Source organism: Callithrix jacchus, chromosome 19, assembly GCF_049354715.1.
Source record: "Callithrix jacchus isolate 240 chromosome 19, calJac240_pri, whole genome shotgun sequence".
NCBI classification, from domain to species: domain Eukaryota; kingdom Metazoa; phylum Chordata; class Mammalia; order Primates; family Cebidae; genus Callithrix; species Callithrix jacchus.
Genome location: NC_133520.1, coordinates 31,949,093 through 31,974,638, shown reverse-complemented (window position 1 = coordinate 31,974,638; position 25,546 = coordinate 31,949,093). Strand labels below are relative to the sequence as shown.

Genomic DNA, 25,546 nt, shown 5'->3' with positions numbered 1-25,546 from the left:
AGTTGGTTTGGTGGGGCCAGCACTGACCTCTTGCTTTTCTCAGATCTTCATAGGTCTATGAGGATTATTCCGTGCCAGGAATGGAGTACTCTGGAACAGGAGTGCCCAGAGAGTCCACAGAGTGAGGAACGAGGATGGTCAAAGCTGATGGAAGACAGTGGCTCCCCACTCCAGGCTCTGGGAGGATAACGTGCGAGCTCTTGAGACATGCATGCCCTCCCTGGCGTGGCTTCTGCCTACTTTGCCAGCCTCTTCCCCCACTCCTCATGCCTCCCAGATGCCCAAGTTAAACCAGTTGCCCCGAGTTGCTCAGCCATCCCATGCTGCTTCACACCTCTGAGCTTTGCCCAGACCGTTCCTTCTGCCTGGGTGCCCATCATAGTCTCCTCTCCTGGCCAACTCTTACCAGACTTCAATACTCAGCTCTAGTGGCATCTTTTCCAGGAAACCCTCCCTAAAGCCCTGAGAACTCCTCCCATGAACTGAGCATATTCAGCACATTCTATTAAAAGTCTCTCTTTGCTGGGTCTTTCTCTTCTGCTAGATTAGCAACTCCTCAAAAACAGAGACTATGAGCTATTTATATGGGCACTCCCAGTGTCCCGCATGCAGTAGTAATAAAATCACAACAACATATATTGAAGGTTTGCTGTGTACTAGATGCTATTTAAGTGCTTTATATTAACTCGTAGAATCCTCAAAATAACCATATTACTGCATATGTTCTGTACCCTATTTTTTAAATTTAACTGTTTTTTAAAAAGCATGGATTAACTGGAGATGCAAAGAAATGTACAGGGAAGTCCACAGTACCCGTCACCCAGCATCCCCCAGCACCAGCATCTTGCATAATTATAGTGTAGTGTCAAAACAAGGAAATTGACATTGGTATAACCCACAGAGTTTATCTGAATTTCACCAGTGACACATGCACTCCTTTGTGTGTGCATGGTTTTGTGTAAATTCACCACAATCAAGCTACTTAGCCACTCCATCACAGGACTCCCTTGTGCTGCCCCATCGCACCCTGTCAGCCACTCAGCTATTCCTCATCTCTATAATTATGTTGTTTCACAGTTGTTACATAAATGGGAACATTGAGTCTATAATTTTTTGCTGTTGGCTGTTTTTTTTTTTTTTTTTTTTTTTTCTTTTGCGATGGAGTTTCACTCTGGCGTCCAGGCTGGAGTGAAGTGGCACGATCTGGGCTTACTGCAACCTCCGCCTCCCAGGTTCAAGCAATTCGCCTGCCTCAGCCTCCCGAGTAGCTGGGATTACAGGTGCGCACCACCATGTCTGGCTAGCTTTTTTGTGTTTTTGAAGAGACAGTGTTTTATCATGTCGGCCAGGCTGGTCTCAAACTCCTGACCTGCAGTGATCCTCCCACATCAGTCTCCCAAAGTGCTGGGATTACAGGTGTGAGCCACCATGCCTGGAGGCTTTTCTTGTATTCAGCATAATTGCCATGAGGTTCTCGCATGAACTATCTACTGATGTAGTTGCCTATATCAGTAGTTATGTGCTCTTTTTTGTCACTCTGCAGTATTCCATGATAGGGATGTGCCACAATTATTTAACCATCCACCCACTGAAGGACACTGGCATTACCTCGTTTTGCAAATGAGAAAGCTAACTGGCCCAGGGTCACATGACTAGTAAGTGGCATTTAATAAGTGTTTAGCAATAAGCACCTAATAGACATTTATTGTAGGAGCTCAACTGAATGAGGGTACTTTACACAATTCACTTAGCACCTAGCATGGTGTTTTACACATAGTAGGTGCTAACAAATGTTTGTCAGTGAGGATATGGAGGAGACGGCATTTATATTTATATAGCTAGTATTATGACCAACTTATTCCTATGCCTAGACATTTACAGGAGAGGAATATGTCCCACTCCATAGCCTACACTTTCCATTTTACTTAGAATATCAGGAAAGGAAAATTGAGGCAGTAAATATGATCACTACAGGGCTGGCATTTTATTGCCTAAAATGCCCAGAGCTTTTGGTTCCAAATTAATATACACCATCTTTTCATAGTATTTTGCATCTAATTTGCAGGTTGCTCATTTTATCAAATGCAAAGCAACTCTTCCGACTCCTGCTTCTTCCCGTACCACCCAGCAGGTGCTGGGTCAGGCTGCGCCGACACAGTCTGCGGAAACAATTGGTTGGGTCCCCAAAGTGTCCATGCTAAGCTGAAAAGTCTACCGGGCTGTTTTTGCTTGTGGAAACGGCGAGTTATTTTCACTCAGCGGGGGCCTTAGGAGGTTTAATTGCTGAGGATGTGTGGAGCTGTTGGAAGTCCTCAACCTCAGGTGTGAAGAGCCAAATGTGATTAAGTGATTGGAAAGGACACAAGTTACACTAGGCTCTGTCCTGGGCACAGTGCCCAGGAGATGGGCTTGCCCGAGCAGCTCCCGCTCTCCCTCTATTTGGAGAGTGAGGTACGAGACAGCCAACCTCAGACTCCAGGGACATTGGAGATAAGTGGGGACTCCAGGGTGGGCCTTTCACAGAGAGTGTCCTGTGGCCTCAAGGGAAATCCATGGTTTTGACCAGTCAAAGCCTTACCATGGGCCACAGGTGGGACGGACAAATAAAAAGGGTAAAACTGTGGGCCTTGCCATCAAGGAACTGCTAATGATGTTGACTCACCCCCCAAAGCTTTTATATGCTGGCTGTGGGGGTGCTCACACCTGTAATCCAAGTACTTTGGAAGGCGGAGGTGGGAGGATCACTTAAAGCCCAGGAGTTCAAGACCAGCCTGGTTGACAGAAGGAGAACTTGTCTCCAAAAAAATGAAAATGAAATATGAGACTTTAAAGTAGTTTTTGCCTTTTGGTGGGGCCATGTGGGATTGTGCCCTCAGACCCCTGGGAATGCACGATCACTGTGCTGTTAAGGGCAATTATTTAAAACATTTTTTTCTTCCATATTCATCTCTGATCCAAGTTAGGGGCAATTCAAAGGAAGAGTTGAAGCATCTTCTTCCTAGAGAGAATGGAACCTCAACTGCAGAGACAGAATGGACTGTTGGGGAGGATGGACTGGAGAGGAAGTGAGGCCACTATCAGGGTAGAGGGGGTGACGTGTGTGATTTAGGACACCATTCTAAAGACTGATGGGGAACTCTGGTACTTTAGGGAACTGAACGGGATTTGATTAAAGAGCTGACCACCAGACTACTGCAGAGTGTAATGAGAGACCAGAAGAGGCCATGAAGAGGGACTGCAACTGGGAGTGGAGGATGGGCTGCTGGCGGGCAGAGGACTGACCCCAGAGGGAGAATGGGCACAAGGCAGGCACAGAAGACGGGGAGAGAGTTCCAAGAAGGAAGTTTCTGGTGTGGTAGATGATCCCATCAAGAGCTCCCCAAGCCTGAAACCTGCAAAAATGCTGTTGGATTGAGAAGAGCTGTGAAATTGAAATTAACTCACAGGAGCTTCACAAGAAGGGTCTGTGCTTAGAAGGAATCACAGGTGAAAAGGGGGATTTTTATTGTTATTTTTAAAGGTGGAGAGAGGGTAAGCAAATGAGTGAGTTTCCTGAGGAGGTGGGAAGGGACGAGGTTGGTTTTTAAATTCTTCTTCCCTTAAGTCAGAGTGAAGGGAGAGAGAATGAGCGAGCTGTGCTGGGGTGTGGGAGGCACAGTGATGGAGGGCAAAGGGGGGTCACATCACCATCTCCATCTCCATTGGTCTCAGGAGCTCAGGCAAGGCAATCTGTTCCGAGGACGGGGTGCAGATGGGGAGCACGGTGAGGGGCAGATTCAGAAAGGGACTGTGCAGAGGTGCCGGGGCAGCTGCAGGAGAGGAATAAAGGGATTGCTGCAGAGAGGATTGTTGAGGCTGGAATCATGAGTGCATAATAGGGCTGGTCTGGCAGCTTCCGGATTTTCTTCTGCAATGCTTTGGGCAGAGAGGAACGGAGCTGGGTGGGGAGGGTTTCTAATTTTTTAATAGAGGCAGGAGCAGCAACGACCTCAGTAACCTTTGCCTCATTTTGTGAGGCCTAGGCTGCCCAGCCTTCAGCAGAAAGACACCCTCCTACCCTCGCCAGCCTGGCCTCTTCCTGTGCACAGCCCAGTGGAGAAGCCCACTCACCTGGCTTTGCTGTCTCGGGGAGCTCTCCACTTCTCCGAGCTTGTGGTCATTTCTCCTTGGCCTGACATATCAATGGATCCGGTTCTAAAAGAGTCCCATTTGCCCTCCATTGCTCCCTACGCACTGTTTTCATTTTTCTCCCCTCCTCAATCTTGCGACAGCAGCGTAATAGCCCTGGAGAGGGTCAGGCTGGGAAGATGAATGCTGGCCTGTGGGGGACTGCATCCTGCCTCTCCATTAGCAAGGTGATGGAAGTCAGGGAGCGGAGAATGGATAATCCGAGGAAACACAAACAGACACAACAAGCAGCTCACAGGATAACCCACACTGCATTGCTCTTGTGCTTGGAGTGTGCTGTGATGACTTGAGTGCCACCGATTTGCTGGTCTAATTAGGTCTGACTTGGGCAACGTGGGTTGCATTTCCCAGGGTAGAGACAGCAGTGGGGAGAAACCAGGATGGGCTAAAAGTGTTTGCTGGGGGGAAGCCCCCAAGTGAAGGATCCCCATGTGCATGTACAAGCAGACAGGAGAGCCTGGGATGGCTGCCACTATTTGAAGACTTGGTGCATTAAGTGGACCCAGAGACCCACAGGTCACCCCAGAACGTAGCTTCCTACTCAGTGTACTCCTCATATGTTGTGTGTTGACTCCTTCCTGGCTAAGTCAACTGAGCGGAATGGCTGGGAGAGTTTCTCATGGAGAGTACCAGGCAGTGATCCTGTATGGCTTATGCCTGTTTCTACCTGGACCCTTGCTGATATGTTCCAGGTCCATGTGCTGATGCCTCCAGGTACTTTCTGCCAGAGGAGCCCTGAAAACTCCCAGGGGCCACTGCCCTGCCCTTCTGCCCAGCATCAGATGATGCTTCCTTTGTGCCATTGGCATCAGATCATGGTCCAAATGGGGGATGGAGAGCAGAGCCCCTGAGACAGAGGGCAAAAGATAGAAGTAGCCTAAAAGGCCTCTGGAAATGAACTATTTGAGGAAACTTGAGTTCTGGTCTCCATGTCTGGTGTAACCTTGAGCTGCTCACCAAAGCTTTCTGGGCCTCCATTTCCCTTCTGAGGCCTTTTTTTTTTTTCCATCTCTGAGTCATCCTGAGAACAGAAAGGAGTTTAGTTAAACCAGTTTCTAATGATTATGAAGCCAGACGGTAAGTAGGGAGGGACATCCTCAAATTCTCCCGTGTTTATGACAGAGCTACAGTATGTTTTCAAGTGGCCAGATAAGAGATTTTGGAAAATTTAGTCATCAAATGTGGATTTAGGCCCCAGTTCACAGATACTTAGCAGCTGTTTGGGCTTGGACAAGTTTGTGTGTGTGTGTGTGTGTTTTGTTGTTTTTTTTTTGTTTGTGTTTTTTTGAGACAGAGTTTTGCTCTTGTTGCCCAGGCAGTTCACTGTAACCTCCCCAGGTTCAAGCAATTCTACTGCCTCAGCCTCCTGAGTAACTGGGATTACAGGTGCCCGATACCACGCCCAACTAATTTTTTGTATTTTTAGTAGAGCTGGGGTTCCCCCATATTGGCCAGGCTGGTCTTGAACTCCAGACCTCAGGTGATCCATCCACCTCGTCCTCCCAAAGTGCTGGGATTACAGGCGTGAGCCACTGTGCCCAGCCAAGTTGTTCTTTACCTGAAGATCAGTTGTCCATCCATAGAACAGAACTTATACCTAACTCACACATGTTTGTGAAAATCAAATAAGATAATGTGCGAGAAAGCATTTTGCAAGTTCAGAAATGTCTGTGGGAGGCTGAGAGGAAGAGGTAGCAGGGAACATGGAAAGATCGTGGGATTCGAGTCATATGGAGCCAAGTTGAGATTCCACTGTGAGTTGTGGCCTTGGACAAGTTGGTGAACTTCTCTTAGTCTTAGTTTCATCATCCGTAAAGTTGACATAAGTAAATTATGTCAGAGAATTACTGGAGGATTACATGGGCTCGTGTTTGTAAAGGGTCTGGCATATGGTAGATGCTCCCCGCACTTTCCCCACACTCTGTATGTAGCTCCCTCCCACTATATGGTAGTCCTCCCAGGCCCCCAACTCAAAGACAGCTCAAGTCATCATTTGCCCACATTTTCAGATGCTTGGACTATCCTGGCATTTATCTATGGAAGTGCCACTTTGTCTATACCCTCCCAAGGTCTCGCCTTCAGCTGTGGGTCTTCAGTCTTGGGTTCCTTCTTCCTGTTGAACAGAAGGTGCCTGCTGAGGACACAGAACTGATCACATCTAGTCTCCAGACCCTGCAGAGGGATCAGGCCATTTCGGTGAAACTCCATCTCTGCTGGGGGCCAGCTTTCTGCAGTGGCTACCCTTCCTAAGCCAAGGCTGCTCCATGAGGTTTGCCCAGCCATCCTGGGGCAGGGTGCCCAGGGTGCAGGCATGCAGGAGAGCATTCTTTGCTCAGAGAGATTCTCCTCCCTGTTGAGAGGATCCACTCCCTGTCCTGATCCTTCTTCGCCCAGAGAGCAGCCCCTCATTTCCCGCTACCGCTTTTGCCATCCTGACCACAGTTTCTCTGTGCTGCAGTGTGGCCAACCTCTAACCTTCCCTGCCAAGGGCAACTGGGAGCCCTCAGCCACCCAGCTGCCCCTGATGGCTCCCAGCAGGATGGTGCTTAGGCCGTCTCACTGGGCAGATGTTCAAGCCCCTATGTGGTCTTTTCTGGTCTGTGGTGTGGAACACCTGCCTCAAGATCACCCTTGGGAATGTGGGGTCCTGAGATGCAGGTTCTCAGACAGCACTTCAGACCAACTAAATAGATTCCAGGCTGGCCAGAAATCTGCATTGTAGATAAGCTCCCATAGGATTCTTATGTACAGGAAAGTTTGAAAACCATTGGTGTGAATTTTCCTCCCGTTTTCATTGAGGCAGAACTCATAGAGGCAAGCAAACAAATCATGTGGGCAACTTGAGTTTGTATATTGGGGCATACAGTATCCCCATATTACCACTCCCGAATCAAGATATAAAGTATGTAGGCCAGGCGTGGTGGCTCACGCCTATAATCCCAGCACTTTGGGAGGCCAAGACAGGTGGATCACGAGGTCAAGAGATTGAGACCATCCTGGTCAACAAGGTGAAACCCCGTCTCTACTAAAAATTCAAAAATTAGCTGGGCATGGTGGTGCACGCCTGTAGTCCAGCTACTCGGGAGGCTGAGGCAGGAGAATTGCTTGAACCCGGGAGGCGGAGGTTGCGGTGAGCCGAGATCGCACCATTGCACTCCAGCCTGGGTAACAAGAGCGAAACTCCAACTCAAAAAAAAAAGATATAGAACAAGTAGAACATTTCCAGCTCCCTAAAAGGCTCTCTTACACACAGAGTTCTAGCAATGTAAACTAGCCTGTTTCTGAACGTCATGTGAGTGGAGAATTTTTCTTCTTTTGCTCCACATTATATCACTGCTGCCCACTCTTCAAAGTGCAAACAGCTCCTCTTCTGGCTGAGCATAGTGGCATGGCTGGGTGCGGTGGCTCACGCCTGTAATCCCAACACTTTGGGAGGCCAAGGTGGGCGGATCACGAGGTCAGGAGATCGAGACCATCCTGACCAACACGGTGAAACCCTGTCTCTACTAAAAATACAAAAATTAGCTGGGTGTGGTGGCACATGCCTGTAATCCCAGATATTTGGAAGGCTGAGCCAGGAGAATCACTTGAATCCAGGAGTTGGAGGTTGCAGTGAGCCTGGATCATGCCACTGCACTCCAGACTTACAAGAGAGCAAGACTCTGTCTCAAAAAAAAAAAAAAAAAAATGCCAACAACTCCTTTTTCATCTCATGTACCTTACCCACTTCTGATAGAGAGAGAGAAAAAAATCAATCAATCAACTAAATTTTCCAGGATCTAGCCCTATGTCCCTCTCATTGCAGTTTCCTCCATCCTCCCCTCCAGGCCTTGTGAAGATCACATTCAGCTGCCATCCTCCAAGTATTAGTGCCTCCACAGGCCCAGGAGCCATCACCAATGCTGCTGTAGGGGACCTGGGCTCACTCCCCTGCCAGTCCCTCTGTAGACAGCTACTGGGACACTCATTTGTAGTATATGGCTTGCCAGAGAGTCCAGGCACATTCCAGAAGAAATTGGCCAATTTAAGCTACAAATGAAAAGACAAATGAGATGGAAATTGCACAGAACAAGCCTGCTTCTCATCAGGAGGTATCAGTCCTGACATGCTGAGCTGTGCAACCTATTTAGGCCTCTCCCTGCCACTCATGTCAGAAGGGCTTTCCCGAGGCTGGGAAACTCCACCTCCTTCGCACGCACAGCCAGGCAGAGGAGCAGCCCCAGAGGCTCTAAGATGAAGTGAGAGAGACAGTGTGTAAGGCGGAGGAGAAGGGCAAGTTGGAGGACACAAGGCAGGTGCCTCAGAAGCAAGGCAACACAGAAAGGGGATTTGTCATTCCAAAAAGGAAAAAAATATTTTGGACCTCTGCTATTTACTAGCAGATGACAGGGCTAGTATATTACACAACACATAAAATCATTCACTGGACATAGCACATCCCAGTCAAAAATTTCCTCGTCAACATGGATATCCCCTACCAAATTTTGGTCTCTCTTTTTTTTTTTGAGACGGAGTTTCGCTCTTATCACCCAGGCTATAGTGCAATGGTGCCATCTTACCTCACTGCAACCTCCACCTCCTAGGTTCAAGCAATTGTCCTGCCTCAGCCTCGCGAGTGGCTGGAATTATAGGCATGTGCCACCATGCCCAATTTTGTATATTTATTATTTATGTATTTATTTTTTGGGGTGGGGGACAGAGTCCTGCGCTCTTGTCACCCAGGCCAGAGTGCAGTGGCAAGATCTCCGCTCACCTAAGCCTTCGCCTCTCAGGTACAAGCAATTCTCCTGCCTCAGCCTCCTGAGTAGCTGGGATTACAGGCACGTGCCACCATACCTGGCTAATTTTTTGTATTTTTAGTAGGCATGTTGGTCAGGCTGGTCTCAAACTCCCGACCTCAGTTAATCCTCCTGCCTCAGCCTCCCAAAGCACATGAACCGCCACACCTGGCCAAATTTTGGTCTCTTAATCTACCAAATTTTTTACTGGGATGTGCCATGTCCAGTGAATGATTTTATGTGCCATGTAATGTACCAGCAGCCCTGTCATCTGCTAGTAAATAGAAGAGGTCCAAAAACCTCCAAGAAATCATCATCCTGCTCTGTGTTTGGGGCCCATTCTAGGTGTTCAGCCTGTGAAGATGAACAAGATCTGCCCTTAAGGAACTCCCAGCCTGGAGGAGGAAAAGAAAGTGAGATGATGGGCATGATGACAGACAAGGCAAGGAGAGATGGAGGCACATCTACAAACAGGAGGAGGGGCAGCTGGGAGGAGAAGCAAGGGTGTACGAGAGACCTGGAGAGGAGCAGGAGCCCTGTGAGCAAGCCAAGGGTACGGGGCTCTGCCTGCCTGTCACCCCTTATACCAGGGAGAAACAGCCTTGACGGTCCTCTGGAAAGAGACAGCTCACAGATGCCTTTACAGGCATCAACTCACTGGTTCTTGGTGAAGTGTCAAGGAGTAGGACTGGCAGGGAGTGAGTTCACCAATCCAGTGAATGGGGCAAACCAATAAACAAAATATTTGGATGGCGGCTTATTCTCTATTATGTAACGAGGGGTCAGTGACCCAGGAGTTCTTAGTCCCTGGGTCTCTGTCTCATCTACTATTTTTTGTTGAGTTTAGTGAGTTGCAAAGAGTCCAGGAATGCAAATTTGTTTTCATTTGGATCCAAGCTAAATACAGTTTTAGTAATAATAATAGCAAATACTTATAAGGCACTTACTATGAGCCAGGCTGTTCTAAACACTTCACACATACTTAACTCATTTGCATAGTAAATACGCTGGGGAAAAAAATCCTACCATGCATTTCAAAGCCAAACACAAGTCACTTTTGAACTATCCATTACACACACACACACACACACACACACACACCCCACACACACACACCCCAACCAAAAGTGGATCACGAACTGTTGACCACCTTAACCCTCTCTCTCTTAGGTGGCCATAAGGCAGATGTCTTGGGAGGCTGGGTTCCGAAAGCCATTCCAGGAGCCCTTGAATGATTACAGATTTCAGTGGGCTACACAGGCTTACCCTCTCCTTCCTCCTTCTCTTAGCTGGGGCACTTCAGGCCAGGCTCCATGCAGGATGCTCAGGCTGGACGGAGACCCTGGAGATTGTCATTAGGGTAGGTGTGGCTCTCTCTCCAGGGACTGCTCCCTGTCCATTATCAGAGCCAGAATGCACGTGCATTGCACCATTGTGGATGTTGCTAAGCCTAATTGCTACCAGGGGACTAGTTTCCATAGTGACCGAGGTATAGTAGGCCCTTGACATTCTCAAGGGATACATCATAGCCCTTCATGAATCCATGGATTAGAGACTACCACATAATTTCCTCCATAAAACGAAGTAAAGTATGACTGAGAACTATAATGAGGATGGCTATTGAGGGCAAAGTCACTCAACGCTCAGCTTGCCAGGAGGTTTCCCTGCTTGGTCTCACAGCACTGGCAAGTCAGCATACATACTATTTCATGTCAGACTGAGGTTGGTCATAATGGCAAAATCCACCTTATGATAAAAGAGAATGCTAGTGACTGCCACTTTTGAATGACAATAGCAAGGAGGGACTTCTGGTTAAACATGATGGACTAACATCTGTGGTGCTCTGTGGCACCTCCCCAACCCACACTAAGAGTAAAGGAGTAAAAAAGATGCAGGCCCGCAGGGGCAGGGGAGAAGAGATCAAAGGGAATAAGCAATGTCAGTACAATTTTGGAACTTGAGAAGGTAACTGACCTGGCTTGACAGAGAAAGAAAAACGTAGAGACTCCCAGAGAGGGGAGTCAAAGAGAAATGGGCAGATTCCTGCTATAGAACCAGAGAGAGGTGGAGAAATGGTTGTCATCTGAAGACAGGACATGGAGTAGGGCCAGACACAGAAGACTGATACCTCAGATCTCTTCCTCACCCCATTTCACCCCGTGACTGTCCCTGCTTTACCCTAGAGCATCCTGAAGAAAACTTCGCTTTCCAAAGAGACTGAACCCAACAAGTGCTGACTTGGGGACATGGGTACAACTATGGATAGAGATGAGGCAGTATGTGGGAAAAATGAGCATTTGCTCAAAGTTTCCAAGCCAAATGGGGAGGCCTTTTGCTCATTTCCTCCAGATGGCTCTAAAAATACTGATAGTTGGCCAGGCGCAGTGGCTCACGTCTGTAATCCCAGCACTTTGGGAGGCCAAGACGGGTGGATCACGAGGTCAAGAGATCGAGACCATCTTGGCCAACATAGTAAAACCCCATCTCTACTAAAATATTTTTAAAAAATTAGCTGGGCGTGATGGCATCTGTCTGCAATCCCAGCTACTCAGGAGGCTGAGGCAGGAGAATTGCCTGAACCCGGGAGGCGGAGGTTGCAGTGAGCCAAGATCACGCCACTGTACTCCAGCCTGGTGCCTGGCGACAGAGAGAGACTCTGTCTCAAAAAAAACAAAAATACTGGTAGTTGGACAAATGATGACATTTGGGAGACTCTTTCCCTCTCAGTTAAGCCCTGCCCATTCCAATCAGCTTTAAATGCCTCATCTGTAAATGTGAACCATTGGCCAGGCACAGTGGCTCACACCTGTAATCCCAACACTTCAGGAGGCTGAGGCAGGCAGATCACTTAAGATCAGGAATTTGAGATCAGCTTGGCCAATATGGTGAAACCCCGTGTCCACTAAAAATATAAAAATTAGATAAGTGTGGTGGCCCATGCCTGTAATCCCAGCCACTCAGGAGAGTGAGGCAGGAAAATTGCTTGAACCCGGGAGGTGGAGGTTGCAGTGAGCCAAGATCACACCACTGCACTCCAGCCTGAGTGACAGAGTGAGACTCAGTCTCAAAAAAAAAAAAAAGAACCATTGGCTAAGGCTTACTAGAATTTTAAGGGAGGTGTGTCTAGTATTTTTAAAAGCAAAGACTTAAAGAAAGGAAATACTATGCAGGAAGCAAAAGAAGAAATAAATACCACCATCACCACCGCAATCGACATCCTCAGAGAGCTGAGAGAGGACACACCCACAAAACAAGACCACATGGCCTTATTAAAAATTGAGATGTAATTCACATACCATAAAATTCACCATTTGAAAGTGTACAATTTGGTGGTTTTTAAAATATTCACGAGGTTTTACATCCATTGCCTTTATCTAATTCTAAAACATTCTCATTATGGACCCCAAAAACCCCATACTCGTCAGCAGCCATTCCTCATTCTCCCCTTCTCCCAGACTCTGGCAATCACTAGTCTCTATAGATTTGCTTATTCTGGATGTGTCATATAAATGGAATCATACAATTCATCGCCTTTGTGTCTGGCATCTTCCACTTAGCATATTTTCAACGTTCGTCTAGGTTGTAGCATGTGTCATTGCTTTGTTCCTTTTTGTAGCTGAATATCATTGCATTTGTATGGATAGACTATATATATATATATATATATATTTTTTTTTTTTTTTGAGATGGAGTCTCGCTGTGTTGCTGTACTTGTTGAAGTACTATGTCTTTCTCTAATCACTGCAACCTCTGCCTCCCGAGTTCAAGCAATTCTTCTGCCTCAGCCTCCTGAGTAGCTGGGATTACAGGCCTGCATCACCATGCCTGGCTAATTTTTATATTTTTGGTAGAGACAGAGTTTCTCCATGTTGGCCATGGTCTCAAACTCCTGACCTTAGATGATGCACCCGCCTCAGCCTCCCAAAGTGCTGGGATTACAGATGTGAGGCACCAAGCCCAGCAGATATACCATTTTTTAAAAATTCATCTATCAGTTGATAGGCATTTGGGTGATTTTTATTTTTTAAGGAAGGTGCAGAGAACAAGCTCTTGGAAATTTAAAATACGTTGTTTCCGTCAATAAAGATGATTACTTTCCAGGTGGTTAGGGTCCGTTAGGTACCTAGCACAATTAATGCAAAAGAGACCCTCACAAAGACACAACATTTCAGAACGTCAGGTATGAAGTGAAGATTCCGCAAGCCAGGAAGAAAAAACAGGCTTTAGGATAGCAGCAAACTTCTCAACAGCAGCCCTGGAAGCAAATAGGTCATGTAACGGTGTCTTCCAACACGTGTGGGAATGTTGTTTACAATCTGAAATTATATTTTCAGTCAAACTGTCAGGCATGGCGGCCCCATAAAGACATGGAAACATTTGCAAAAATGTTCATGCGAAAATTTTCAAACACGCAGATTTTTAAGAAACTTACCTCTTTTTCAAAAGCATCTCAAAAAAAGATGTACTCTACCAAAACAAGGTGGAAAACAAGAAAGATGACATGAACCCCAGGGGAGCCAGATTGTAAGAGTATTTACTATGATAAGAAGAAGCCTGAACAGATACGCATCAAAACGTTAACACTGGTTAGCACTGTTAGAAGAGGGAATTGTTTAAATTTTCTCCATATTTTTCTATATCTTCTCATTTTTCAATAAGAACGTCATACTGTACCTACCAATTACTATATATTTGTCACACATGGATGCAGAGAGTAGGGGCAGAAGACAGAGAAAGAATAGAGGGAAGGAAAGACATTGAGCTGTGACGGCCACTGTGCTGCTCTGAACACCATTATCCTGCTTGTCGGCAGCCCTCGGGGCTAGTCATATTTGTGCCTGTCTGCCCTGCTAGGTACAGAGCTTCCTCTGGACAGAGGCTGGATCTTGTTTATCCTGTATCTATTCCCAGTCCCTGGCAGAGAAAATGCATGGAAGAGGTGCTTGAATGGATCTACAGAGAGGAAGAGAACAGAAGGAGGAGAAAAAAAAAAAGGAAAAAACCTCACCTGGCTGGGCATGGTGGCTAATGCCTATAATCCTAGCACTTTGGGAGACCAAGGATGGCAGATCACTTAAGCCCAGGAGTTCTAGATTTTCGAGATCAGCCTGGGAAATAAGTAAGACCCCTTCTTTAAGAAACAAAAACATCTTTTAAAAAATTAGCTGGGCTGATGTCACATGCCTGTTAGTCCCAGCTACTCGGGAGGCTGAGGTGGGAGGATCACTTGAGCCTGGGAGATGGGGGCTGCAGTGGCCCCAGATCTCGCCACTGTACTCCAGCCTGGGTGACAGAGCAAGATCCTGTCTCGAGTAAACAAAAACAAAAGGCCACCAAATGTAGAGTATAAGCTGGGTGAGACCTGAAGTAGGGATGCCATAAAGGTTTTAGCATCACTAGCTGGGTGCTCAGTTCCACTGTCAGAGAACTTGCCTCAGCTGGGTCCAGCCACCTGTGTCCCATTCTCACCTGGCTGCAGCTTCAGCCAAGGCCTGGGGGAGCTGGGAATGTCCACAGGGATTAGAGAATGGAGAATGTCTTTTGAACACATTAAACTTTCAGAATAAGACACTCAGACCACAGCACCCAGCTACCGGTAGCCCTGGAGCTCTTGTAAACCTCCTGGGGCCCACTTGAAAGGAACACTTGGGGTTAACGGCAGGAGTGTCGTGCTGGTGTGAGGAGGGAAGCCCTGATTTGTAGTGTTTGCCAATTTTCATAGTTTTCAGTATTTCCATCATAGCCAATTTCAACCTACTAAGTAGTGTTACTGAGGTTGGAGCTGGGAAGAGGGGAGCCCGGTCAGCTCTCATGGACTGGTGCATGCTGGTTCCAGCACGCACTGGTTAATGGCAATGATGGATGTGACTACTAAGTGCCACTTCTGCATGAGCACAAAGTCGGAAGACTTGAATGGTTGGATGGAATCAAAGAGCTTCTGGCCCAGGGAAGGATGCAAGTAGCCACATGTGCTATTAGTACCGCCAGGGAGAGTTTGGCGGAGAGTTTTTGGTTGGGGGATGCGAAAATAATGAAGACAGCTGGATGGGACCTGCTATACAAAGAATGAACTTTGTACAACTTCCTTCTCAACTAAGGAAGCAGGCTTTCATTCTAATTGTTCTGATTTGCAGATGAAAAACTAAGGCCTAACAAGCTAATAGTCACACAGCTAATAAATAGGCTGCAACTGGGACAAACCCAAGCCTTCCGATTTTTCATTTAGATTAAACTTGTCTACAGTATTCAGACCCATAAATCTTAAGTGAACAGCTTGAACATTCCCGTACCCAGAAGGCTCCTCTTACCCCTTCTCGGGCAATTGGGCCTTCGAATTCTCAATCCAGTCCTGCATACACCAGCCCTTAGTGACTGGGTTGGCAGTATATCATGTGCTTGTAAGTATGGCGTCAAGGACAGTGTTTCTCAGTGGTTAAGCACACAGACTTTGGGGCCTGACTGCCGAGATTCAAATCTGAGCTTCAGCTGTGTGACCCTGGGCAGATTACTTAATCTCTAGACCTTTTTTTTTGGCGGGGGCGGGGGGGGGTGTCAGGGTCTCGCACTGTCACCAATGAGGGAGTGCAATGGCACAGTTATGGCTCACTGAAGCCTTGAACTCCTAGACTGAAGCAGTCCTTCCACCTCAGCCTCCTGAGTAGCTGAGACTACAGGTGCATGCCACCATGCCCAACTAGTTTTTCTTTCCTTTTTCTTTTTTTTCTGAGATGGGGTCTCACTCTGTTGCCCATGCTGGAGTACAGTGGTACTACCCTGTGTCACCGTAGCCTTGACCTCCAGGGCTCAAGTGATCCTCCTGCCTCAGCCTCCCAAGTAGCTTGGACTACAGGCGCACACCACATCGGGCTAATTTTAAGAATCTTTTGTAGAGATAAGCTCCCACTATGTTGCCCAGGTTGGTCTTGAACTCCTGGCCTCAAGTGATCCTCCTGCTTCTGCCTCCCAGAGCACTGGGATTACAGGCATGAGCCACCACACCTAGGCCAATCTCTGTATTTTAGATTTCTGTTTATAAATGAGGATAAAGGCATCACAGGGTTGTTGTAGGTTTACATGGGTTAATACAAATAAAGTGCTTAGAACAGTTCCTAGTTCATACCAAGTGTTCAGTAAGGGTCAGCCTGTCGTTAATTGGCAAGGGAAGAGCAGCTGTCCTGGCCCAGAAATCAGAGAGGTGTGAAGAAAAAGTTAATTAGCCATCAAGAAGGCAATCAGCCTCAGCTTCCCTCACAGTTTCCCAACCTGGGGCCAGTGGAGCCAACTCCTAGAGGAACTTAGAACTTCGGAGTTGAGAGAGACTAGCCATCCTGTAGCCATGAACTTGTATCTTGCAGATGAGAATCAGAAGCCCAGAGTTCAGTGTGTGCCCTTATATTAATATTAGGCTGGTGCAAAAGTAATTGTGGTTTTTGCTGTTTGTTTCTTTTCTTTTTTTTTTTTTTTGCTGTTACTTTCGATGGCAAAAACTGCAATTACTTTTCCACCATTTAATACTGGTCACTTCCCTGCTCTGGGACTCCATTTCTTCCACTGAAAAACAAGGAAGCAAAATGAGGTGGATGCCGAAGTCCCTTCTGCAGAAGCTCTGACCAGAGGACCAACTCACTTTGCTTAGATGTGGAAGCTGCCCCCGGCACAGACCCCCACGTGAGGTAGTAGGTTGGTGGAAGAGGGGAGACCTCTCCTCCCTGCCAGCTCCCTCCATCTGTAGGGGAATGGCTTCTGGAAGACCCAGGTGCAGGACTGCCATGGACCAGCTCTTTTCCCGGGAGGCAGACCCAGCTGCCTGCATTGAAATCACCTGCTTGGAAGGTGTTCCATCTACAGGTGCCTGGGCTCCACCCTGAGGAGTGGGATGGGCATGTTAACAAGCTCTCTGGGTGATTCTTGGGCAGTCTGTGAGTTTGAGAAATATTGGTTTAGAGGGCTAGGACCCAGGATGGGAGGTGCAAGCTCTCGTAGTAGAAATAGCTGTGGGGCACCTTCTGACATCTCTAATCCTTACTACCACCACCCTGCAAAGTCGGCATTATTGCTCTGATTGTATGGAAGAGAAAACTGAGAACCAGCACAATTAATCTGCCAGGCATCACCCAGATAATGAGACAAGGAGCCAAAACTTCAACTCAGGTCCTTATTTGCTCTTCTGCCTCCTTGCTGAGCTTCTAAACAGCGCTGGGAGGTGACCAGCTGAACTGGGAGGCAGGTGGGTTAATGTAAAGGTGGCTGCAGCCGGGGTTCAGAGGCAAGGAGGAGGGCGGGGGGCAGGGGGGAGAGGAGAGGGACAAGGGGAGAAACGAGGGGGTGGGGTCCCATGGCCCATCTCTGTTTTTCCCTCTCAGGCATTCTTCAGGCTCACAGCCGCTGTTTTGATAGGGGCTGTTTTGATAGGGCGTGAAGCCATCTGCAACCTTTGTCTTTTCTACTTCTCAGCCTCCTATTGTCTCCCTAATTAGAGACGTCTTGAAAAATTCCCCCTGCTGTGTGCTGCTTGGCAGAACACCAGCATCCCACTCAGGAAAGCCACAGCAGATACCCGGGCACTGGGAGACACCTGGGCCCTGGCAGGGGCCAGCTAGGGAAGAAGGGAGTTGGACCAGGAGAGAAAGGAAGCAGCCTCGGGGCAGGGCAGGCAGAGGCTGGTCATTCTTAGGCCCTACAGTAGGAGGATGAGGTTCTGGAAGGAGGGTTGGGAGGTATCACCTATCCTCAGCTAGAGTTGCTCAGTCCCCATTCAAAAGAGTTTTCTGAGCGATTCTGCGGCAGCCCCCATCACCTGCTCCTGTGTCTGAGAGAACTTCCCTTGGGATGCTTTCTGTGGCAATTTACCTGAAAGCTCCCACCCACCAAGGCTTTGCCCAGGCTGCTCCCTCTGCCATATGGTGACCAGCCATCTGGTTTGCCTGGGGCTGAGGGGTTTTGGGGGAATGCAGGACTTAACTCCTAAAACTGGAAAATGGGAACAAGTTGGTCACCCCACTCTCTGTTTCCTTATCATCCACATCTCAGTCCTTTCCTCAAAGAGGCCACCAATGTAACAGCACCAAGTCACTCTCCTGTGACCCTGTTTCGTTCCTGAAATAGCTTTCTATTGCTTCCATAACAAATCACCACAAACGTAACAGCTTACAGAAACACACGTTTGCTATCTCACAGCTCTGTTGGCCAGAAGTCTGTCTGGGCTGGCTCGGCCTCTTTCTCTGCTGCAGGTTTCAAAACGGCCCAAATCAAGGTGGCAGCCAGCCGGACTCTATCTGAAGATGCGAGGAGGATCCACTCCTGAGCTCACTCCAGTGGCTGTAGGACTGAGGCCCTTGTTCCCATGCTGGCTGGCTGCTGAGGGTGGTCCTCAGCTCCTAGACAGCACCCTCCAGTCCTTGTGCACTGCTTCCTACATCTCAGAACCAGCAACAGCATACCAGATCATCGCACACTTGGAATCCCCTTCTGCCTGCCGCTGGAGAAAGCTGCTTTAACGACTCATGTGACTAGATTTGTCCCACCCAGATAATCCAAGACATTCTCTTAAAGTTCATAACCGTAATTACATCTGCAGTGTTCCTTCTGGCCTGGAAGGTGCCAGATTCCATAAGCTCTGGAATTAGGGTGCGGGTGTCTTTGGAGCCTCATCCTTCTTGCAGTCCGTTATTCTTTCCCAGCCCACCCCCACCACTCTGTTGTCTACTTACACGTGTATTGTCCATCTGCCGCACCAAGTAAAATTCATGTTTGGAGGGATTGTGTTTAAGTTGTTCAGTGCTGTGTCCCCAGCCCTCCTGAAGCAACACTTGGCACACAGTGGGTTGTATATGTTTATTGAATGAGTGAGTGAACTTTACAGGGACTTTTGGGTGCACAGTGGAAGTGGGAAATTATGGCAGGTCCAAGGAGTCTTCATGGACCCACCCCTCCACAGAGCTGATGGCAGGTGGCATCAGGCAGACAAACCCCTCCTCCTGGATGCCAGCTCCCAGCCTACCTCTGCCGATGTTCTCCCGTCTTCCCACCTGAGGGTAAGACTAGTAGAACCCCTACCCTTACTCCTGACCCTCAGTCTCTCCCTGCTTGACAATCCTTTGGGATTCTCAGTGGCTTCAGTAGTGGCAGAAGCCACTGCTGATGGGTCCCTGAGGGGTGGTGACGAGGTAGAGGCAGTGCCTGTCTAGCCTGTGCTGGGTTCAAAGCCAATCCACCTGGGACTTCAAACAATTAATTTCCCCAATCTGCAAAACGATCAGCTTCTGAGGGAAAACAATTAGTCCACTGCAAATTGTAATTGTCATCTCACTCCTGATTTTAATTTGGACTAATGAGGGCTAAGTGATTCCTGCTCCCTCCCCTTCCACTGCCCCTAAGCCCTGGGCCCTCACCTGCCAGCGGGCATTTAACCCTCAGCTTCCCACCTTGCAGCAGAGGCTGAGAAAGTTTGCGAGCTGGCACAGGGCCCAGGGCTGGGCTGGGCTGGGCAGGTGCTGGCAGGAAGGAGGGAGGAAAGAAGAGAGCACCTCCAGCCCACAGGGGAGCTGCCTGTTTACAAGGCTCATAGACAATCAAAGTTTTATTGAATGGAATTGACTGCTGGCTCACTCCTTGTCACAGCCATTTACCTCTGGCTGCGCAGTCTCTGGGGACCCTGCTTCCAGGAGTGTCTGTTTGCCTCCTTCGGGCCAGGGTGCCTCTACCTGGCCTTGCTCTCCCCATACCCACTACTGCCATGGTGGGGTGAGGCCGTGATTCTCTGCAACCGGGATAGGGTTCACGTCCATGTCTGCCAGTCACGGGGGTCAGTGTGGGAAGTGAACCTTGGACCGTTAAGTCTAACCCCAGTTCCTCTAAACAAATTAAGGCCTAGAGAGGAGAAGGATCTGGTCAAGGTCACACAGGGGTCAAGGCCCAGGAGGAACACACGGCCCTTCATGTTTCTTCTTATTGCTTGCCTAATTGTCTGTCATCTTTCCTGGACACTGCTTTCCTCTCTTGCCTGCACAATGCCCAGCATGTTCAGAGATGCAAGAAAGAAGAAAGCAAGCATCCCAAGGCATCCCATCCATGTTCTTCTACCACCCCCACTCAGCCTCATTTCCAGTTGGGTTGGTTTGGTTCATTCATGTGCACATCCATTTGCTCATACACTGCAGCTGTGTGCTAAGAACCAGGCTGCGAGCTGGAGATACAGACATAAATAAGACACATCCCTACCCTCCAGGACCTCACAGTCTAGTGGTTTCTGAATGTGGGGTCATTCAGCCCAGAGCCCCCGACCCTCAGCAGGTTGCTCTTCAGTAAGAACCAACCCTGCATCCTGAGCAGCAGCAGGTGAGGGAGTCAATTGTAGCTCCTGGCTTCTGCCCCTGGCTGCAGACTAGCCCTGTGCTCATCCACCTCCTTTAGTTGCCACTGATGGAGGAGTTAAGTTTGAAGTCAGAAATCCTAAGTTCTAAAAAAAAAGAAAGAAAGAAAAGAAATCCTGAGTTTTTGTTCTGGATTTGATGCTGATTTGCCCTGTGGCCTTCCACAAATCCCTTAACCCAGTGTCTTTTCTGAAGCCAGGGTCTCGGCTCTGGCATGTCCACCTAACTTTTGTTGACTCTAGCCTGACCTCATTCCAGCTCCACGCAGCTGCCTCCCGCTCCATGGGCCAGTGGAGGCAGCTCTGCTAATGGAAAGGCCTCTGCTCTGGTCAGGAGCTGTCTGTCTGGGCCTGCCACCACCACTGGGTAGCCTCAGTTAGCTATAAGGTGGGGAAGGTCACCACCTTGTGGGCCGGGGGCTGTGGACTGAACAGTTCCACATTTGGAAACGACCAGACTGTGTGGTCCTGGAGGGCAGGGATGGGTCTTATTTATGTCTGTATCCCCAGCTTATGGCCTCATTCTCAGCACACAGCTGCAGGGTGTAAATGGATGAATGAATCAAACCAACCTAACCAAAAGGTAGGCTGGGGGGAAGGCTAGAAGAGCAACTGTGTGGTAACAAGTCCTTTCGGGTGAAGCCTCCCTTGAATAAAACTCTCAGCGCCATACAAGAGGATGCAGCACTTGCATCTTGGATGCCATCCCTCTGTTCAGTGGACACACTAACCAGAGCTGCTGCTGGGGAGGCAGTGGAAGGCACATGGAGGGAATTTCCCTGCTTTGGGCCTATTTTCCTGGGGCCCCTGGATTGGATCCTCTTTCAGGCTTCTTCTAACTCTTGACATGCCGGGATTCAGCATTGAGATGTAGTCAGTAGTGACGGCAGCCTTGGGAGAGGCCACAGCTGCTTCTGCACCCTGCCTAGGCCCTCTCTCACTGTCTCCTGTGGGACAGTGCACACAGGAGAGGCTGCACCTCTATGACATTCTCCTCTTCACACTTTCCCAACTGTCTGTTTCCACACATGCTGCCAACCCCAGCCCAACCTGTTCCAGCCCTGTGTTCTTTCCCTATGGCTTGGCCCATCTTGTCTTTGGTAGCTGTAGCTAGGCTCACCTGCTAAGTGTCCCTGAGTAAGTGGTGGAGGTGGGATTTGAACCTGTCTTTCTAATCTACAGTCTGTTAGAATATAGAAATGTAGAGCCAGGCACAGTGGCTCACGCCTGTAATCCCAGCACTTTGGGAGGCTGAGGCGGGTGGATCACCTGAGGTTGAGAGTTTGAGACCAGCCTGGCCAACATAGTGAAAGCCCATCTCTACTAAAAATACAAAAAATTAGCTGTTCGTGGTGGTGGACACCCATATTCCCAGCTACTCAGGAGGCTGAGGCAAGAGAATCGCTTGAACCCAGGAGGCAGAGGTTGCAGTGAGCCGGGAGGCACGCCATTGCACTCCAGCCTGGGCAACAAGAGCGAAACTCCATCTCAAAAAAAAAAAGAAAGAAAGAAATGTATGTTCAATAGCAATATAATGCCCGCCACATTAAAAAGGCAAAAGAAACAGGTGAAGTTAATAACATATTAACCCCAATACAGCAAAAATTCATGAATGAGATATTTCACATTCTTTTTTCATATTAAATCTTTGAAACTGGTATACATTTACATGTCCAGCACATCTCCATTTGGACTGGCCACTTTGCAAATGCCCAGTAACGATTTGTGAGGCTACTACCTTGGACAGCTCTGGTCTTTGTTCTCGATACTGCTCCTTCCTGCTAAGTCATAGAGTGACTCAGCATAAAAATCAGAGCCATCCATCTGGGCTTTGCTTCTCTTTGACTTCCCACTGCTCGCAGGGACCAGCCCTTCTCCGCTGGGCTCTCTTGGAGTTGGTGCTCTCTCCCCTTCTCTCTCACCTGCCCATCCTCCACCTTCTTTCCTCTCATTCCCTCTCTCCCTCTCCCTGTTGTCAGACCAGAAACCTTTAAATAGGTGAGACAAAGGTGACAAATGTTCCTCATTTACATTCAAGTTCTATCTGGTTTTTCTGGCCCTGTTGAATGGCACCTCTATCAAAACATCTCATTTGGAAATGTCAGAGTGGCTTTTGATAAGTCATCAGTCACTCTGATGGCAGCTGACAGATGTGGGTAACAGCCTGGTGGTATCTAATATACTGTGGAATGCATCTTTTGCAATTGTGTGGTATTTTATTTATTCAACGTGGCATGAAATCTCTATTGAAGGAAAGAAACTATTAACCCTGCCAGACCAGTCTGATTAAGGCCTTCTTTTCCCCTTAACTTTCTAGCTTTTTTTTTCCTTCTTTTTTAACCTCCTTGCTTCCTTTCCTGGAATCAGAATCTTGCAATCCCAGTCACTGCAGGCCAAGTTCTCAGGCACCCCCTTGCCTATTCCAGCGAAAGTCAAGCCAGCCACACTCATGGATGCTCTGCCACCCCTACAGGAAGTGGGTAAAATCTTCTGGGTTGAGACAGAACCCGGGCTTGGAATCCAGTTGCTCTTTCCCTATGGCAGGGCTCATCTTGTCTTTGATGGCTATAGCTGGGTTCACTTGCCAAGTGTCCCTGAGTAAATAGTGGAGGTGGCATTTGAACCTAAGTCTTTCTTTCTTTCTTTCTTTCTTTTTTTTGAGACGGAGTTTCGCTCTTGTTACCCAGGCTGGAATGTGATGGCGTGATCTCGGCTCACCGCAACCTCCGCCTCCTGGGTTCAGGCAATTCTCCTGCCTCAGCCTCCTGAGTAGCTGGGATTACAGGCCCGTGCCACCATGCCCAGCTAATTTTTTGTATTTTTAGTAGAGACGGGGTTTCACCATGTTGACCAGGATGGTCTCGATCTCTTGACCTCATGATCCACCCTCCTCGGCCTCCCAAACCTAAATATTTCTAATCCATGATCAATGTTAGAATATAGTGATCTATGACCAATAGAAATCTAATGCAAGCCCCATTAAAAAGGCAAAAAGAAACAGGGATATTAACACATTAACCCAATATATCAAAAACATTATTTTAAAATGCAGTCAATAAAAAATTCATAAATGAGATATTTCACATTCTTTTTTCATATTGAATCTTCAAAAGCTGGTGTACATCGACATGTCCAGCACATCTCAGTTTGGACTGGCCCATGGATCCTGCCTGAGTCGTGGCTCCTAGGTTCTCATGAAGGGAGAAAATCCAGCCTTGGCAGCCCTTGTTCCCTGGATATAACTGCTCCCTCCTCCACCCCAGCTCCCCCAGCTCTCCCAGAGTCTGCTACTGTAGCTGCCATCCTTGAGGGGCTGCACTGCTCCTGGGTTGTACTAACCCAGGTGCCTACTATCCCTGTTTCCCCATAATCTCAACTCAAAACAAAAGTAGTTCTTTTTAAAAGAACGTTCACTAAAAACTAAAAGAAACACAATACATACACACACACACACACACACACACACACACCCTACCCCAAGAAAGCGTGGAAACGAATCTCAAGTTTTTTCAGGTCATATATTTCTGATCTAAATTACAAGCAGTCAGGTCCATAATGAGATGGGCTGGTTCAGTCCAGGCAACCTGGTTCCCGCCCTTCCCCCAATTCACCTGAGTCTGGAGTCCCTCCTCCCCACCTGTTCTCACCATGGAGGTCTTCCTCCCTTGCTACCACTCCTTCCTCCAGTCCTACTCCCACTCTTTTGGGGTTGAGACCTTAACCAGGTAATGCAAGTAGCCAAGCATGGTGGGATGGCAGGTGTCTAAAGGCCAGAAAGAAATTACTGTGCTAACACAGTGATGTGGTTCGCTCTCTCTCCCCACCCAAATCTCACCTCAAATTATAATCTCCATAATTCCCACATGTCACCAAAGGATGGACCAGGTGGAGGTAATTGAATAATGGGCGTGGTTTCCCCATCCTGTTCTCATGATAATAATAAGTCTCATGAGATCTGATAGTTTTATAAGCACCTAGCATTTCCCTGCTTGCACTCACTCCATCCGGCTGCCCCGTGAGGAGGGTTCCTGCTTTTCCTTTTCCTTCCAACATGATTGTAAGTTTCCTGAGGCCCCTCTAGCCATGCAGAACTATGAGTCAATTAAACCTCTTTTCTTTATAAATTACCCAGTCTTAGGTATTTCTTCATAGCAAGGTGAGAATGGACTAATAGCCATTCTGAATTTTCCTCATCAGTATATGGAGATGGTAATACCTGCCCCAGAGAGTTGCCATGATGATTCCATGTGCAATCACAATTGTGAAAAAGTGCCTTGTCAACCTAAACCCTACTGTGAAATCATTCTTTGACCCACGTCCAGACATGACAGAGGAAAGGCTGCCCAGTGCCACCTTAGCAACTGACCCAGCCCATTCTCCACCCTTTCTTTAAGGAGAGATGTCAACACACACACATGTTTTAGCATGAGCCTTTCCCTGTTCCTGTTTCCTTGAGGGTGCTTTCTGTAGAAGGCAGCATCTTATAAGGAAAAAAACTGTCACTCTAGGGCCAGACCAACCTGGCTCCAGTTTTAGCTCAGTGCAACTTCTTGTATGGCTCTGGGAAAATAAAACACCTCAGTTTCCCTCTGTATGATTTAGGTATTCCAGTCACACAAGATTTGGACCTATAATGCTGTCAATGCTCATGACTACGAGCTTCCTTCTCCATCCCCGCTCCATCCTCACCCTCTCCCTCTCTGCACAGGTGTAAGGTGGAGAAAGTACTTGGATGGTTGGCAAAAGCCCTGTACCCTGCCCTGTGGCTTGGAGTAGACAGGTGCAGAATCCAGATGGGATGAGCCTATCAGTCCTATAACCATCAACCTTCCACATACCTAGTCTGCACACAGTTAGGCCTTCTCCAGCAGGACCCAAGCTGGCCACGCTTGGGAAGGGACTGCCACCTTAACAGGAAGCTTCTTTTAAGAAGGTCCCACTGCCAGCCCTGGGAACCATGTTGTTTGTTTATTTACCCCAAGCCGCATTTATTGAGCAGTGATCATGTGCAGACCTTATGCCAGGTGAGGGGATGCTAGAGATGAGGGAGGCCCAGCCAGTCCCTGCTCTTGAGCTCACTCTGGGGAGGCAGATGGACTCACCATGGCTCATGCTAAACTAGGGTAGGTGTTACAAGAGCAAGAGGAGGGAAGCAAGGTGTCACAAAAGAGATGACAATTGAGCAGACACTTGGAGGATAATTATGAGC

General features: G+C 48.1%; 1 protein-coding gene across 4 annotated transcripts in view; it reads left to right on the top strand.

Annotated features, from left to right (window-relative positions):
• Positions 1–25,546, top strand: part of LRRN2 (leucine rich repeat neuronal 2) — a 71,270-nt gene that overhangs the window by 18,613 nt on the left and 27,111 nt on the right. For 2 of the 4 annotated variants that reach the window (XM_078356975.1, XM_078356974.1), the window contains one exon: positions 44–25,546. This exon is cut by the window's right edge and continues 22,991 nt beyond it. The exons of the other annotated variants lie outside the window; for them this stretch is intronic. The gene's annotated coding sequence lies outside the window, so the exon portion shown is untranslated. The remainder of the gene's footprint in view (positions 1–43) is intronic. 4 annotated transcript variants of the gene reach the window in all.